The sequence below is a fragment of the Punica granatum genome, chromosome 1, assembly GCF_007655135.1.
Source record: "Punica granatum isolate Tunisia-2019 chromosome 1, ASM765513v2, whole genome shotgun sequence".
NCBI classification, from domain to species: Eukaryota; Viridiplantae; Streptophyta; class Magnoliopsida; order Myrtales; family Lythraceae; genus Punica; species Punica granatum.
In genome coordinates this window covers 7,641,108-7,655,747 of record NC_045127.1, presented here as the reverse complement: position 1 = coordinate 7,655,747, position 14,640 = coordinate 7,641,108, and the positions used below count along the sequence as shown (strand labels likewise).

The 14,640-nt window shown below is 39.0% G+C and overlaps 1 long non-coding RNA gene across 9 annotated transcripts; it reads left to right on the top strand.

The window, feature by feature from the left end:
• Positions 1 to 502: 502 nt before the first annotated feature.
• On the top strand, positions 503 to 10,307 carry LOC116198805. 9 transcript variants are annotated; one of them, XR_004155385.1, is made up of 6 exons: positions 503 to 873; positions 991 to 2,382; positions 2,475 to 6,948; positions 7,041 to 8,543; positions 8,635 to 10,041; positions 10,138 to 10,307. It is a non-coding gene; the product is annotated as an uncharacterized LOC116198805 (long non-coding RNA). The 9 variants fall into 9 exon arrangements; XR_004155390.1 differs by lacking the exon at positions 10,138 to 10,307 and having other exon boundaries at positions 991 to 1,552; positions 2,172 to 2,382; positions 8,635 to 9,207; XR_004155384.1 differs by having other exon boundaries at positions 504 to 873; positions 8,635 to 9,409; positions 9,579 to 10,307.
• The last annotated feature ends 4,333 nt before the right edge of the window (positions 10,308 to 14,640 follow it).

The following is a 14,640-nucleotide window of genomic DNA, read 5'->3' as shown; positions in this document are numbered from 1 at the left end:
TTCTTTTAATATATTAGGCCCATGAACCTTCATTGCAATCGAAAAAAATTTATACGTGCAGCGCTTTCTTAGTTCATTTGTGTTCCGCCGACTCTCATCGAGAGAAAGCCCAAGCTCAGGCCATTCCAACTTGCTGCATAGAGACCCGATTTGGAGCGGTCTCGGCCGATAGGTATTTGAGTTTAGGCATGGATAAATGTTAACATTGTATCTCGGCCGCGAGGTCCAAGCCCGTTAGATCAGGCCCATTAAGCTCAGCCCATTTGAGTATGGAGCCAGGCCCACGGAGAGCCGTGCCGTGGGGCTTTTGGACTTTCTCTCACTTCGCGTGACGGCAACGCCAGCTAATTCATGAAGATAATGAAATATTATTTTATGGCGCAAAAGAAATCTCGTTCATGACAAACACGCCGAGATCCTTCTCGCTATTAGCCGTCGATCTCTCACCGTCCGTTTCAAAAGCCCTAGGCTCTATCACCGCCTCAGACGCATATATATACCCTAGCCCTGCCTCTCTCTTCATCGTATTCGTCTGTGCCTCTCTCTTTACCCCTCTCTCCAAGGTTCCGTTTGCTCGAGATCCTGTCATCTCACTGGTGCTTCGAGCTGCATCTGCTTCAGGTTCTGATAGATCTCATGATGATCTATCGATCGAGTATGGGTTTGGGCGGTTTGGCTGAAGCTGAAAGCTCAGCTCCATGTGCTTCTTCGCCTGAATCTGAGATGGAGCGAGCTCCTCCGATCGACTCAGCTCATCGGCGTCGTTCCGGCGTGGGTATGGAGCTGACTACCCTCCCTGTGGTCTAGAAGCTGAGATCGTCAAGTTCATGTGTGGACTCTCTCTTCTGAGGCGGTGTGCTGGATGTCGGCAAGGTAATCTATCATAAGCTAACCCTTCCTTTCTCCTGGCTATTTGTCCATCCATGCGATGCTAGTTAGATCACGCACTGTTTTTCAAACTGTTTGATTTCTTGCTCTCTGTTTTTGCAGATGGAGGTAGCACAGCATATCAGTTGTTGACCCTGGTTGTTCATCATTTGGGTCACCTTCCTTGAGGGCCGCAATGAAGATTCTTTGTATTCGTTGGACCTGGTATAAGTTTTGCTGATACTCCGTGTAAGTATTGCTATCTTCTTGTATCGAGGCTGAAGAATCAGGTAGCGTGTGATGGTGAGTTAATGGTGAGCCGAGAAGAAAAGAGTGTACTGAACGACCTTTGCCATGACAGGTGCGCTTGCATGGCAGGCCAAAAGAAACATAATAAAGGGTTTTCTTTTTGGTTTGCGGGGGGGAGATGGTACGGGAATTTTTTTTTTTTAGCCCGGCTCTCCCCCCTTGTGTGGCGTCGTGTTCCCTTTCCCTTGTCCCCCTTTCGTTCTCTCTCTCTCTCTCTCGCTCCCCCAATTTCATATTCGACTCTCGGCCCAAATCTGAATCCATCTGTTACGAACAAATGCGGATGGCCAGAAAGTTACACTATTCTTTCCCTTGGAAAGACAATATCACCACAACTAAACGCTGGATATGGAACTCGATGTTGCTCGGCTGAAAGGTACAACTTCACTCCCTCAAGACCAAATTTTTTTCGAGGTAGAATCTCTATAATAAAATATTATTTCATCCTTAGCTCGGGTAAACTTTCTAGCTCTGATGTTCACGTCTGATTCATCTCGCGTGTTCTTATGGGAGTCTGAAAATATCAACTATAAAGATTCAAGTTTATTATTATAGTCGAGTCTAAACATAAATTCCCCAAATGGATATGTCGGGTGTTCACGTTTTAAACTGTCAGCTATCTGATTATGTTAAACTTTATCTATGCAACTTCTACCTCCGGTATAATTAAAAATACTATCAGGACTTAATCACGATCCCTAATTATTTTAGTACTTTGCATTACATTATCAATACTTAATGACATGCATACATAACATGTAAGCGATGCGTTGATATGTCAAAGTCCATGCCCGGTCCCTTCTATTTCTTGTCTTATGAAGTGCTCATGATATTCTTTTCACTTTGGGAACCTCTACCGCTCTATATTGCATTTGGTATATAATGGAATTGATCATTAATTTTGGAGGGCATGCTTGGCCATTTTGTCATGAGAGGTTGTAATTAATTGGAACAGTGAGTAGCATGGTTTCTGATGAAGTTTCCTGCACTATTAGGAGTTGTAATATATTTGTCGGTGTAAAGCCCTTTTTTAGCCCATTGGTCTAGCAAGAGGTGATCCATCCGGTTCCTGGAATTTAGTCCAGCCTGTTTAGGTACAAGAATGTCTATATAGGTGTGAAATCATCTGCTCTGAAGTCTGGAGAAGACGCTGATTGGCTTTGGGCTGCTTGTGTGGAACTCATGTTGGCCTCATTCTATCCAAAGGTAGTCAATTATATATTTCTTTTGAAAACATTATGCTCGATTGCAGTGATTGGTTTTATGCAGACCACTGATATTATATTTGCTGGTGTCAGGTCATGGCTTAAGGAATTCTGTCGGCCATCCATTATCTTTATAGGTGTGCAGTCATCTGCTCTGAAGCCTGAAGAAACTGCATAGGACTTGCCCCGGTATCAAGATATTGATCCATACAATCTGCGGCTTCACCTGCATGTCTACATGTCCGTGGGATCTTTCTTGACGGTCAGTGATAAGATGGTCGACTGCTAACTAGTTCCCTAGATTGTTTTTGGGCGCTTGGCATAGTTTGAAACAGAGTACCACCCCTTTGTGATGGCTTGCTAGCTGGCATGAATCCATCTCATGGCTGTGTTGCCAATTATTGTCGCGACTGTAAGATGTCGGCTAGACTAGTTCGCGGGGTATATCTTGTCATTGTACGCCCTCACAGAGGCTGCTCTGTAAGACTTGTCCCCTATACAAACAGCGCACATTCAGTATCACAACTGAATCCTGCCTGCACCTGCACATTTTTGCTTACAGTTTGTTGGAGTTTATGTTGGTTAATGAGAAGCCTATATTCTTCTTAGCACGTTATGCAAAATATTTCTCACTGGAGTTTATGTTGGTTAATGAGAAGCGTATATTCTTCCAAGTACCTTATGCCAAATACTTTTCACTGGATTTACAAAGCGGAGTCTCTTACTTGAAGCTTTTGTAATGCCTCTACAACTATATTTTCCAAGGATTTGGGTTTCAGAAATTTTCTTAAAATCAATGGCAAATTTGGTTTGATATGGCGGAAGGTGGCTTTCAATAATGGTTTTTTTTTTTCCCCTCGGTGTTCATCGTGTTAGGAAGGAGCATCCATTGTCTTCTATTGTGTCTATTGCAAATTAGCAGGATGGCTGGGTTTTGGCTGTGAGGGAATCAATGGTCCCTTTTAAGAGATCAGTGCACTACATGCTGTGCCATCAGGTCGGTCATTTAATGAAGCGTGCTGAGGACCAGGTCGAGTTCCCTGTCCTGGCGGTATCAAATGCCATGCTCAGGACCAGGTTGAGTATGCTGTCCTGACGGTACCAAATGCCACGTTTATTCCTGTTCCTAGCATAAATATTGATCCTGACAATGTCGCTTGAGCTGTTTCTTAGGGATGGATCCATAAGCTCGAAAATCGGAAGAGCGCCCTGACCAGTCCCCTACTACTGGTTTTGGGAGGTTGGTGGTTCGAATCCACCTGGATCCCTTGTTTACTCCTCCATGTTTTCTACCTTTGCTTGGTTTTTGTCAGTTTGGGCCTGAAGAGATATTGTTGTACTTTAACCCTTAAACCTCATGCTTGTTAAAGGCGCAGATAGGGATCTTGTTTCAGGTTCTATTTCCTGGCTGATCGAGAAATTGAGGCAAGGAAAATTAAGATAGGCTCTTCCTGCCTACGAGTGATCGAGAAATTGAGGTACATCATAGGTAGTGAAAATTCTGATATGTCCCGTATATCTCGCAATTTGTCACTTTATCATATAATATCGGTCATGAGATGAATTCTATTATACATTAACAGGAGATTTCATGAGAAAATCATGTTGCGTTTTGTGGGACTGAAGAATCTTAAATATATTACGAATGGCCGTGTAGTCCACTATACTGAGCTAATATTGCTGCTCCCAGGGGCAAACGTACCCATCCCAGGATTGTCAAGGCCTTTGGTGGCTTACAAGCTGAGCTGAGAGGTGCTCGAGCCTCTTCGAGGCGCGTGATTCATGAGGTCTCGAGTCCAGATCTCGGCCTAGACGCCAAATTTGGCCATGGCTTAAGAAGGTGCAGAAGATAAGAAAAAAAAATGATAGATTTATCTTACATATTCCTAGTTCATTTGTGGTACAAGAAATCATCTAACACAGATCGGCGGACTCTTCTCAAGAGAGCCTAAGCTCGGGCAATTCGAATCCACGGCATGGAGATCTATTCTGGAGGGGTTTCGGCCATTGCCAATAGGTATCGACTTAGGTAAGAATAAACTAGTCTTTTTTATCCTCGCATTGCATCGGTACTTTACATTTACATACTTTAAATCGACTTTTTCAAAAAATATATGTCAAAATATACAATATAACGATGATCTATTATTTTTAGTTGATGTTTTAATATTTATATGTACAAATTTATAACTAAGAATCGATAGAGAGCATAAATTATGAAAGACCGTGAATATCAAGACTGGATGAAATTCTTCACACACATACACATCGATTATAATATATAAAAATCGAGAACTCTCAAGTAGTGTTTAATTGCTTTTTGGACTACTCGAAAATTTTAATTTCTAATTAAGGCTTGACACACACATATTAATCAATTATAATATATGGAAGTTGAGCAGTGCATATGAGGCTGTTTTTTGAAAACTCTCAATTCGGGGTTAATCGTCTTTTTGACTGCTAAAAAATTTTAATTTCTAACTAAGAGATTCCTGTATATAACTTTTCAACTTTGATTAAATGAATATGTTATTTTTTTAATCATATTCAACAGTTGTTAGATATATGTCTGCATTATTTATAGTGCTGATATATTATTATAAGTTTTTTAAAGTTTTCTTGATAATTTACTATGACTCATCGAAATACTAAATATTTTTTGTCATAGTAAATATCCTTTGAATAGTGGGCATGAAAATTCATTTATACATCTGTTTGTTTTAGTTTTTTCACACCTCTATTCTTGCACGATATTTCCCTAAGATTGATTTACTATATATATATATATATGTATGATTTTGAATTTTTATTAGATTAAAATAAACGATTATTTATCATCATCCGCCAATCTGTTGTGATAAATCTACTCCATACCTATGATTTTTTGTGTATTTATTTGCATTTTTTTTTTGTGTATTTATTTGCATCATATATGTTGACTATCTTCATCATTTAATTAAAAAAAATGTTACCTTACAAGATTAAAGGGATAGTTGGCATGGTAATACGTGGAAAAGAAATGGAAGAAAAGTATAAAGATAAAAGGGATAGTTGTCATGGTAATACGTGGAAAAGAAATGGCTAAAAATGGAGCAAATTAATTCCATGCTTATTGTTTGCAACAAATCAGTCGTTGGAAATACTAAAAGTGTTCCTAGTTAGAAAAAAAAGGATGAGATAAAAATGAGAAAATTTACGTTCTGTTAGTACAGGGAGTTCAAAGAGACGTTGTAAGGGTTCATTGAAAAGGCATAGATGGAAGCTCTCGTAAAATAAGAGAGGCACTCTGTGTGATAATAGTGTAAATTACTTTATATATATATATATATAAACTTGATTACAAAACAATAAAACAATAAATAGGGTCATAAAAGCAAATATAGTAAATCACAGTTGATTTTAAAATAAAAACTCTCAAAATTGATTAAAAAAATTTAATTTCCATAAGTTACATACTTATAGAAAAACTTTTTACACAATTAGTAACTAAAGAAAAAATTTACTGATTTACAATAAGCATGTTAAAAAATTATCCACTTTGAAATAGTAAAAGTAAACCTATTTAAAAATTTTTAAGATTATGAATTCGCAAAAAGAATTTTTGGCAATAGATTATTTGCATTTTTTTTGTTGCAAAATGCATGAAAATTATTTATTATAATTTTTTAAAGTTCAAGAAAATGCAATATGTTTTCTAAGTATTATCATTTTGCTCATCCATATTTGGTATTATAATTCACTTTGAATTATCCTCAATTTGTCATTATATGCTTGTTTCAATTTAAGAATATATGATGTCAAATTTTTAAAAGTTCCCCTTAAAATAACCTTACTCGCAAAAAATTACGGGTAACTAGTATATGCATCTTAACCTTGTATGTGGGTCACGGGGTCCAAGCCCGTTTGATCAGGTCCATTGGGATCAGCCCTGAGTAATGCGGCAGGCCCATGGAGAACCCTTCCATGGGGCTTTGAACTTTCTCTTACTTCGCGTGACGGTAACGCCAACTAATATATGAAAATAATATGAAATTTTATTTATGGCCACAAAAATATCTTTTCCACGATTCCTCCGCTTATAAGCCGTCGATCTATCTCGACACGCAAATCTGACCGTCCATTTCAAAAACCCTAGGCTCTCTCACCGCCTCAGACGCATATATATTCCCAACCTCTGCCTCTCCTTTCTCTCCGTCTGACTCTCTCTCTCTCTCTCTCTCTCTCTCTCTCTCTCTGAGAGGCTCCCTTTCTGTGAGATCCTGTTATCTCGATGATGCTTCCAGCTGCATCTGCTCCATATTCTGATAGATATCGTGACGATCTATCGATCGAATATGGATTTGGGCGGTCTGGCTGAAGCTGAATGTTCAGCCCCATAAGCTTGTTCGCCTGAATGAGATCGAACGAACTCCTCCGATCGACTCTGCTCCTTCGGCTTCGTCCGGAGTGGGGTCCCCCGGTTGCAGCTGACTACCCTCCATGTGGCCTAGAAGCTGAGATCGTTCGGGTGATGTGTTGACTATCTCCTCTTGACTGCTTCCGAGACGGTACGCTGGAGGTCGACGAGGTATTGCTATTAACAAATCCTTTCCTTTTTCTTGAATATTGTTCCATCTTTGTGATTGCGATGCTAATTGAATCACATCCTGCCTTATTCAGACTCCTCGATTTCTCGCGGTCTGTTCTTGCAGATGGAGATGTTACAGCTGATCGCGCGTTGACTCTCTCATCTTTTGCCGGAGGTCGTTCATCAATGGAATCACCTTCTGGGAAGGCCTCGAAGAAGCGTTTTTATAGTCAGCGGCCTTGTTATAAGTTTCGCTGATACGCTGTGTAAGTATTGCCTTCTTCATGTAACGAGGCAGACGAACCAGGTACCGTGTGATGGTAAGCTGCGAGATGAAAGAAAAGAGTGTATTGCACGGCCTTTGCCATGACAGGTGCGCTTGCATGGCAGGCCAACAAAAAACATAATAAAGGTTCGTTTTTTGCTTGTGGGGGGAGATGGTACGGGGACTTTTTTTTTTTTGAGGCCCAGCTCTCCCCCCTTGTGTGGCGTTGCCTTCTTTCTCTCTCTCTCTCTCTCTCGCTCTCTCTCGCACTACCGTCTGTACCTTCCTTGTTCTACTCTGATACTGCCCAAGCGGGTTGATAGCCGAAATCTGAAACGGTTCGGTTCTGATCAATGCGGATGGCCGGAGAGTTGCTCCAATACGGAACTCGATGTTGTTTGACTTAAAAGGTACAACTTCCCTCCCTCGAATTTAAATTTTTCTCAAGGTAAAAGCCTCTATCATTGAAAAATCATATATCTGTAGCTCGTGGAACTTACTAAATTAGACGTTCACGGTCGCTTGATTTGAAATAAAATATGCCATTCATCTGCATAGCTTTCATCTCCTGAGTTTAATTGAGAAAATCCAACACTTGCCTATCCCTGCACGGTGAAGATGCGAGTCTATTCCTTGTTAGTTGTATGTAAATCTACATACCTCAGATGGATAGAGCAGATATTCTTGTTTTGAATCTACGTAGTATCCTTTTATAAAAGTTGTATCGATGCAATACCTGCCTGCCATGTCATTATACAAACATTCAAGACTTAATCACGATCCCTGATTACTCGAGTACTTTCATTCCGTTATTGTCGGCATCGGTTTTCATTTGACCTGTATCCCTAGTATGATCCCTTATATTCTTTTATATACATACATATACATACATATATATATATATATATATATATATATGCTTGTTATACTGTTCACTTTTGGGAAACTTTTCTTTCCCATATTGCATTAGACATATGATGGAATTATGTGATTTAGTTGTTGGGGGCATGGATTGGCTATTTTGTTACTGGATATTGTAATTAATTGCAGCAGTTAAACTTGCGCTCGCGGTTTATTGGGCTTCCTTGACTGGAAGCGGTTGTAATATCTGTCTCAGTGTGGTAGGCCTTGTTTACCCTATTGGTGTAGCATGATGTTATCCCCCAACATTATGGAATTTAGTCGAGCCTGTTTAGGGGCAGGAATATGTCTACTGGTGAGCAAGTCATTTGCTCTGAAGAAGAGATTGCACTGCGTTCTTTGGGCTGCTTGTGCGGAGCTCATCTTTGCTACCTTTGCGGAGCCCATCTTTGCTACCTTCCATCCTAAGGTAGTCAATCATTTATGCACATGGCAATAATTTTTATTGTGATCGAGCATGTCACCCTTTTTATGCTGACCCCTGTTATTATATTTTGCAGTTGAGTGTCAGGTCATAGCTGATAGCTCATGGATTTTCTGTTGGCTATTCGTCCATGCGGATCAAGAATATGCAGTTCTTGCCTCAGTATCGAGATATTGGTCCGTGTGTTTCCATCTGTACCTCTACTCGTTTGTGGGATCTTTATTGATGAGTGGTGATAATCAAATCAACTGCTAATTAAAGTTCGGCAGATTGTTTTTGGGCACTCGATGTTCTTGAATCAAGTTGCGATCTGCAATGCTCTGTTTGGTGATGACTTGCTTGCTGGCAATGAGCCACCTAATAGCAGTATTGCAAATGGGTGTGAGATGTCTCTCACGATTGCCCAGCCTGTTTGGCTCCGTGGTATATTTTTCTAGTTGGTGATGTACATGAGACTGCGACTACATTAGCTGCGCAGATGACTTGTCATTGTATGCACTCCAAAGGATGTCTGATCTGTAAAGACTCATCACCTATACAGTCACTGCGCATTCGGTATAATAACTCGGTATAATATCTGGACTGGGCGCTGTGCGTACTCTTTTTCCGTATAGTTTTGGTTGGTTAATGAGAAGCTGTATTCTTCGAATCCCTTTTGCAGAATATTTTCACAGTTTTTGCAAAACATGATCGTTTACAAAGGTATTTTTAAAGGATTGGTTTTCAAAATTTTCTGAAAATTGGTGGGAACATGTAGTTGATATGGTGACTTCGGTGGTACACATTAAACGGTTCTATCAAAGTGGCTATGTGACTCACATTCTTCATATCTACACCGTCAAAAAGGTCAGGTCAGAAAGTCATCTCCTCCGCTCTATACAGTTTTTTTTTTTTATTAAGTACATAGTTCATATTTTTTTTCTTAAAAAAAATTAATTCGAAGGAGAGAGTGGTTGGGCGATTTCTCTCTCTTTGCAAGATAAAGCATGGTGAAGACAGTCGTGGCCCTTTTTTTCGCAGAATAAATCAGATGACAGATTGCCGTCTTGGAGTCGAGAAGGTTAAGAGCTCCTGAGCGTTGTGTTTATTGCAAGAACAGGATGTCTGGGCTGAGGAGTAAATGGTCCCTTTAAACAGATCACTGGATTGCATATTGTTCTGCTAGACTGGTCCTTCTTTGATGAGGCCGGCTCAGGACCAGGTCGAGTCCTCCTTTCTGACGGTATCTAATGCTATGTTTAATCCTGTTCGTTCTATGAATCTTGATCCTGACCGTGTCACTTCAAGAGTCAGTTTGGGCTGTAAGCGTAGTAGCCCGAGTCGGCCTTTCACGGGTGAAATGGATCCATAAGCTCATAAACGGAAGAGCGCCCTGACCAGCTGGCTACTGGTTTTGGGAGGTTGGTGGTTCAAATCCACCTGGATCCCTACTCTCTCTCTTTTCCCTTTACCTTCACCTTGGTTATTGTCCGTTTGGGCCCAGGTGAGTTATGCTGATGTACTTTCCTCTTAAACCTGCTGCTGGTTGGTAGAAAGACTCAAAAACATTTTAACTGCGTAGACGTGGAACTTGTTTCAGGTTCGACTTCCTGCGACCGGCTGCTATTCAAGAAATTGGGTTAACGCAAATTACTGATAGCGATAAGATTTCAAGATTTCCGATATGCCTGTATGTATAACAATATTTCACTTTATCATTGTAGGGTATGAGTTGAATTTTATTATCCATAGCTAGAGAATTCACGGGAATATCATGTGCATATGTGGGACCGAACTCTCGAAAATATAATATGGATGGCCGAGATAAGTCTTTTTGAACAGTTATGCCTCCTTGGGTTAAGGATTGAGATAAGTGCGGGATGAGATAATATTTTAAATCCCTGAGATCTACAATACCCCAGTCTAAGTGTTTGGAGTATATTTAAGTTTAGGATTAGGATAGTAAGGTAAAATGACCAATTTATTCCATAATTAAAAAAAATTAATTTTTAAAATTTTAAAATAATTTTGAAAATTATATTTTAATCATAAAGGAAAAAATAGATTTGGATCGGAAATGGATGGAGAAGCGATGGTTAATTGACGGCAATAGCCACCATTTCGATGTGGTCATTGACGACCTTGTCTGGACGGTGATGGTAGGCGTTAGGCCACCGTTGCTGCAGAAATCATTCTCCTTGGTGAGAGGCGTGGTAGTGGCCTAACAGTGGCCGCCGCCGCAACAATCAAAGTCGCTAGTGGTCACAAAGAGATCACCAACGGCTTCGATTGGGGTTGTGGTGGTTGGAATCGGGCCACTGCAACCTTTATCTATCTCATATCTCTCTTGGAGTGAAGAGAAAGAGAGGGACAATTGTGAGGCGGTGGGGTCTGACGTCGTCACCAGTGCTCCAAGTGAGGTCGCCGGTAACCTCTGGGTTCGCCACCAAGCTCATCGGGAGCGGTGGTGGTAGGCGTCAGGTCACCATTGGCCCCTCCTTCAACGCAGCTCAGCCAAAAAAAAATTGTTCAAATGCAAAATTTGATAAAAAGTGAGGGTATTTTCATCTTTTAATAAATGAAGTATATCCCAATCAACACTTAATTCATCCTCTTCTTGAAATTAGTTGTGTAATACTTTTATCTTGATATATCCTAATTTCAATCCTAATATGCTCAGCACTAAACATAGAATTAGAATTTTCTAAGGCTTTGTTTGGGAATGCAATGGAGCTTAACTCCACTCAATTCCAATTATAAATTATTATATTTATTTAGAATTGTAATGATCGTATTATTAAATTATAGAAAAAAAGTAGATAAATATTGAGAAAAAGTAATGATTGTATTGTGAAAAAAGTAATGAATAATTAAGAGAATTTAATATTTAAAATTGAATTGAATGAGTAAAAAAATTGAAGAAGAATGAAAAAGTAATAATTGTATTGTTAAATTAAAAATAAATAGAGTTAAGCAAAGTAGAGTTAAAAAAAAATTCTAAAACCAAACGCAGCCTGGGACATCTCATCCGACCTTCTATCTAGTCTATCAAACCTTGCCTTATAAATATATACAAGAGAAGGAAAAAGAAAAATATTATCCTATTGCTGGTATTAATAGATGGATGGAGTTATTTCCGGGGAAAAAAAGAAGAAAAGAAGATGGATAGAGTTGGAGGAGCAATAAGCCGATTCCGTAGAGAGCAGTGGGGGGCGGCACATAGAAACAAAATGAAGTGGAGGTGGGAGGAAGAAATCGGCCCCCAATATTATCCAATCCATTCTACCCCTTAACTTGCCTTCTTATTGTTAACCAAAAAGAGAAAAAAAGAGAAAAAAAAAAAAGGAGTTGCCTTCTCATTTCCATCACATATTTACGTTACATTTCGTTCAATGAAGTAGAACTAGCGCAGAATAAAGTTTGGTTTGCCAGACTAGAATTAGTAATCAATAGAATTAATAGTGAACGGAACTATAGTTTTGATAAAATTTTGTTTATTTGATTGGGCAAAATCGAAAATTTGAGAATTAAGACTAGAATAAAAGGATGATGCGACGTGGTCAAATAGTAAAGTACCAGATATTTATATCTATATTATTATTAATACTAGTCCCTTGTCCCGTTCGTTGCACGGGCATATTTAAATTTTTATTTACCAATATTTTCCAATTTCAATAAGTAGTAATGCCATTGAGTAATTATATAGACATTGTAAGAATTTTGATGATGTCATCCCCTTAAATAAAGAATTTTTTCAATACGCTTCCTTCACTGGAAAAATAAATATGTTCCATAAAGTAGCATACTGGATATATTACCCGTGTTTGGAACGCGTCACCAAAACTTTCTTGCGGAGTGATCCACCATAGATAGGCAGGGCATTAGACCATATGGATTTAGTTGCCTCAAAATTTCATTAGGAAATTCTTAAGAGTTTGTTAGCTTGCTTATTAGGGAGGGTTTATATATGCTAAAAGCTTCATCCCTATATTTGTGTCCGGCTTTAGAGGCCTTGAACTGGGTAGAGCAATGTGTCAAGGATATGAAAGCCTTGAATGCCACGTGTTAAGCATAGGAGAAGGCTTGAACGCCACATTGTAAAACCTGACGAAGTGTTCCTGCTATTATATATTATATATTGATTAATGTTCCTTATCAGCAAATAAAAAACATATATATCTATATTTATATTATTTTGGAGAAGGTTATATTTATATTACTTATACCGAAAAAAAGCTTTAGTGGTGTAACATTATTGTCCCAAAAATACTCATTAAAAATAAAATAAAAAATGAGTCACTAATTTTTGGATAAAAATTGTAAATTCATGCTACTAACTCACTCCTCTCCCTTCTACAATTTTCTCCGCGTGTCCCACACTCTCTTCTCTTTTATCCTTAAATATATTTAATTTTCACTAAATACATAGATTTTGCCAAAAATGATGCGTGGTCAAATATCGAATTAGATTACAATGTACTTAGCACAAGTATATTTATTTTCTTAAAATTATTTTATCCTGTGCGTAGCTCGAATCACATTCTTATTATTATAAATATTACTATAATATATAAAATCAATTAAAAAAAAGGCGTGTGTCTTTCTCTGACTTCGTCGAAACAAGATTAGTTTGGGCTCGCTAACACTAGGTTTGGTGTAACCCCGGTGACGCAGCGAAACTAAAGAACAATTGTAATATGTTGATTTGCGCACGAATGCCAAAAAACAATCTTTTATAACCTGTTGATTCTATGAATACTAGGAATAAGCATAAATTTCATTGATTCAATCAATGCCGAATTTGGGAAAATAGAGAAAATATTCTTTCGAAATTTTATTTATCCAAAAAACTGTTTAGATCTGAGACTTACATTGCTTAAATAAGAATAAATGAAATTACAAAGAAAGAAATAAACTATTTAAAGAAATTACAACAAAAGAAATAAACTTTTTACTAAAATTTGCAAAAACGCCCTAACATAAAATTGCTACGTCTTTTGCCACATCATTCTTTCATGAATGGAGAGAATTCTCCCCCGAATCGTCATTGTTCGAGCTATCACCATGGCTGTATCGAAGACCGATAACTTCTCTCCGCTGGGAATGAGAATAGTCTTGGGCCCTACCTCCCCCTTCAAGAGCTTATTAACTAGCCTAATATTCGCAAAGGTTCCCCTTGCCCACCTTATTGCTTCCTCATCACCTTGGAGAAGCTTCAATACAAGGTTAATTTCAGGACGAGTTTAGGGCGAATGCTTGACACAAAGGGTAGCGGCAACAGGGGATTCTTTCTTTCCTTTCTTGTTAACACGAAATTTTTTCTCATATTCCGAAAACTTAGCATTCCATTCAGTCTCAAGTGCAGCACCATTAGGGATGTGACGACTCCAATGGCTCTTAACATCCTCAGGAATGAGGAAAGGCTCATAGGGCCATCCAAGGTTCTTCCTGGTAGCATCTACCTCTTTTGCACCTAAGGCACTCCCGTACACACTGTAGGTGTTAACCTTGTTGGATGAGCCAAAAGCAATGGTGGTTGTTATCTTAATCAAAGTGGGCTTGTCCTTCACCACCTTTGCTTGCTTAATTGCAGCACGAATTTCATCATAACTTGTGTTACCATTCTTGACCCAAATAACGTGCCACCCAAGACCCTCAAAACAGGTGTTGACACTCTCGGTGAAGGCATTTTTTATGTCACCATCGATGGAGATGTGGTTAGTTGACTAGCATCGTTCTTCAAGAAATTTCAAATTAATTCCCCTTACTGTGGAGTGATATCAATTTTAGATCGGACTCCACGATCATCAGCTGGGCTTTTGTCAAATTTCCTGGCAAGAATGACCTCACTTTCATACACAGGCTCCTTTCGATCTTCAAAGCGTGTCGGTTGAGAATCCAATATGCTTTCTTCTCTTTCATATAAGGCTTCGCCGTCATCAATACTTGGTGTAAAAGCATCACTTTCATTAGGTGCTGCAACCTACCACTAGAAGAATTTGAACCTGTATGGGATGCAGGCATGCTTGACAATACAGTGCTATATCTACCTTGATTTTCAACGTACCCAGCATCTGTGACATTACTATTTGAATCGATTAGT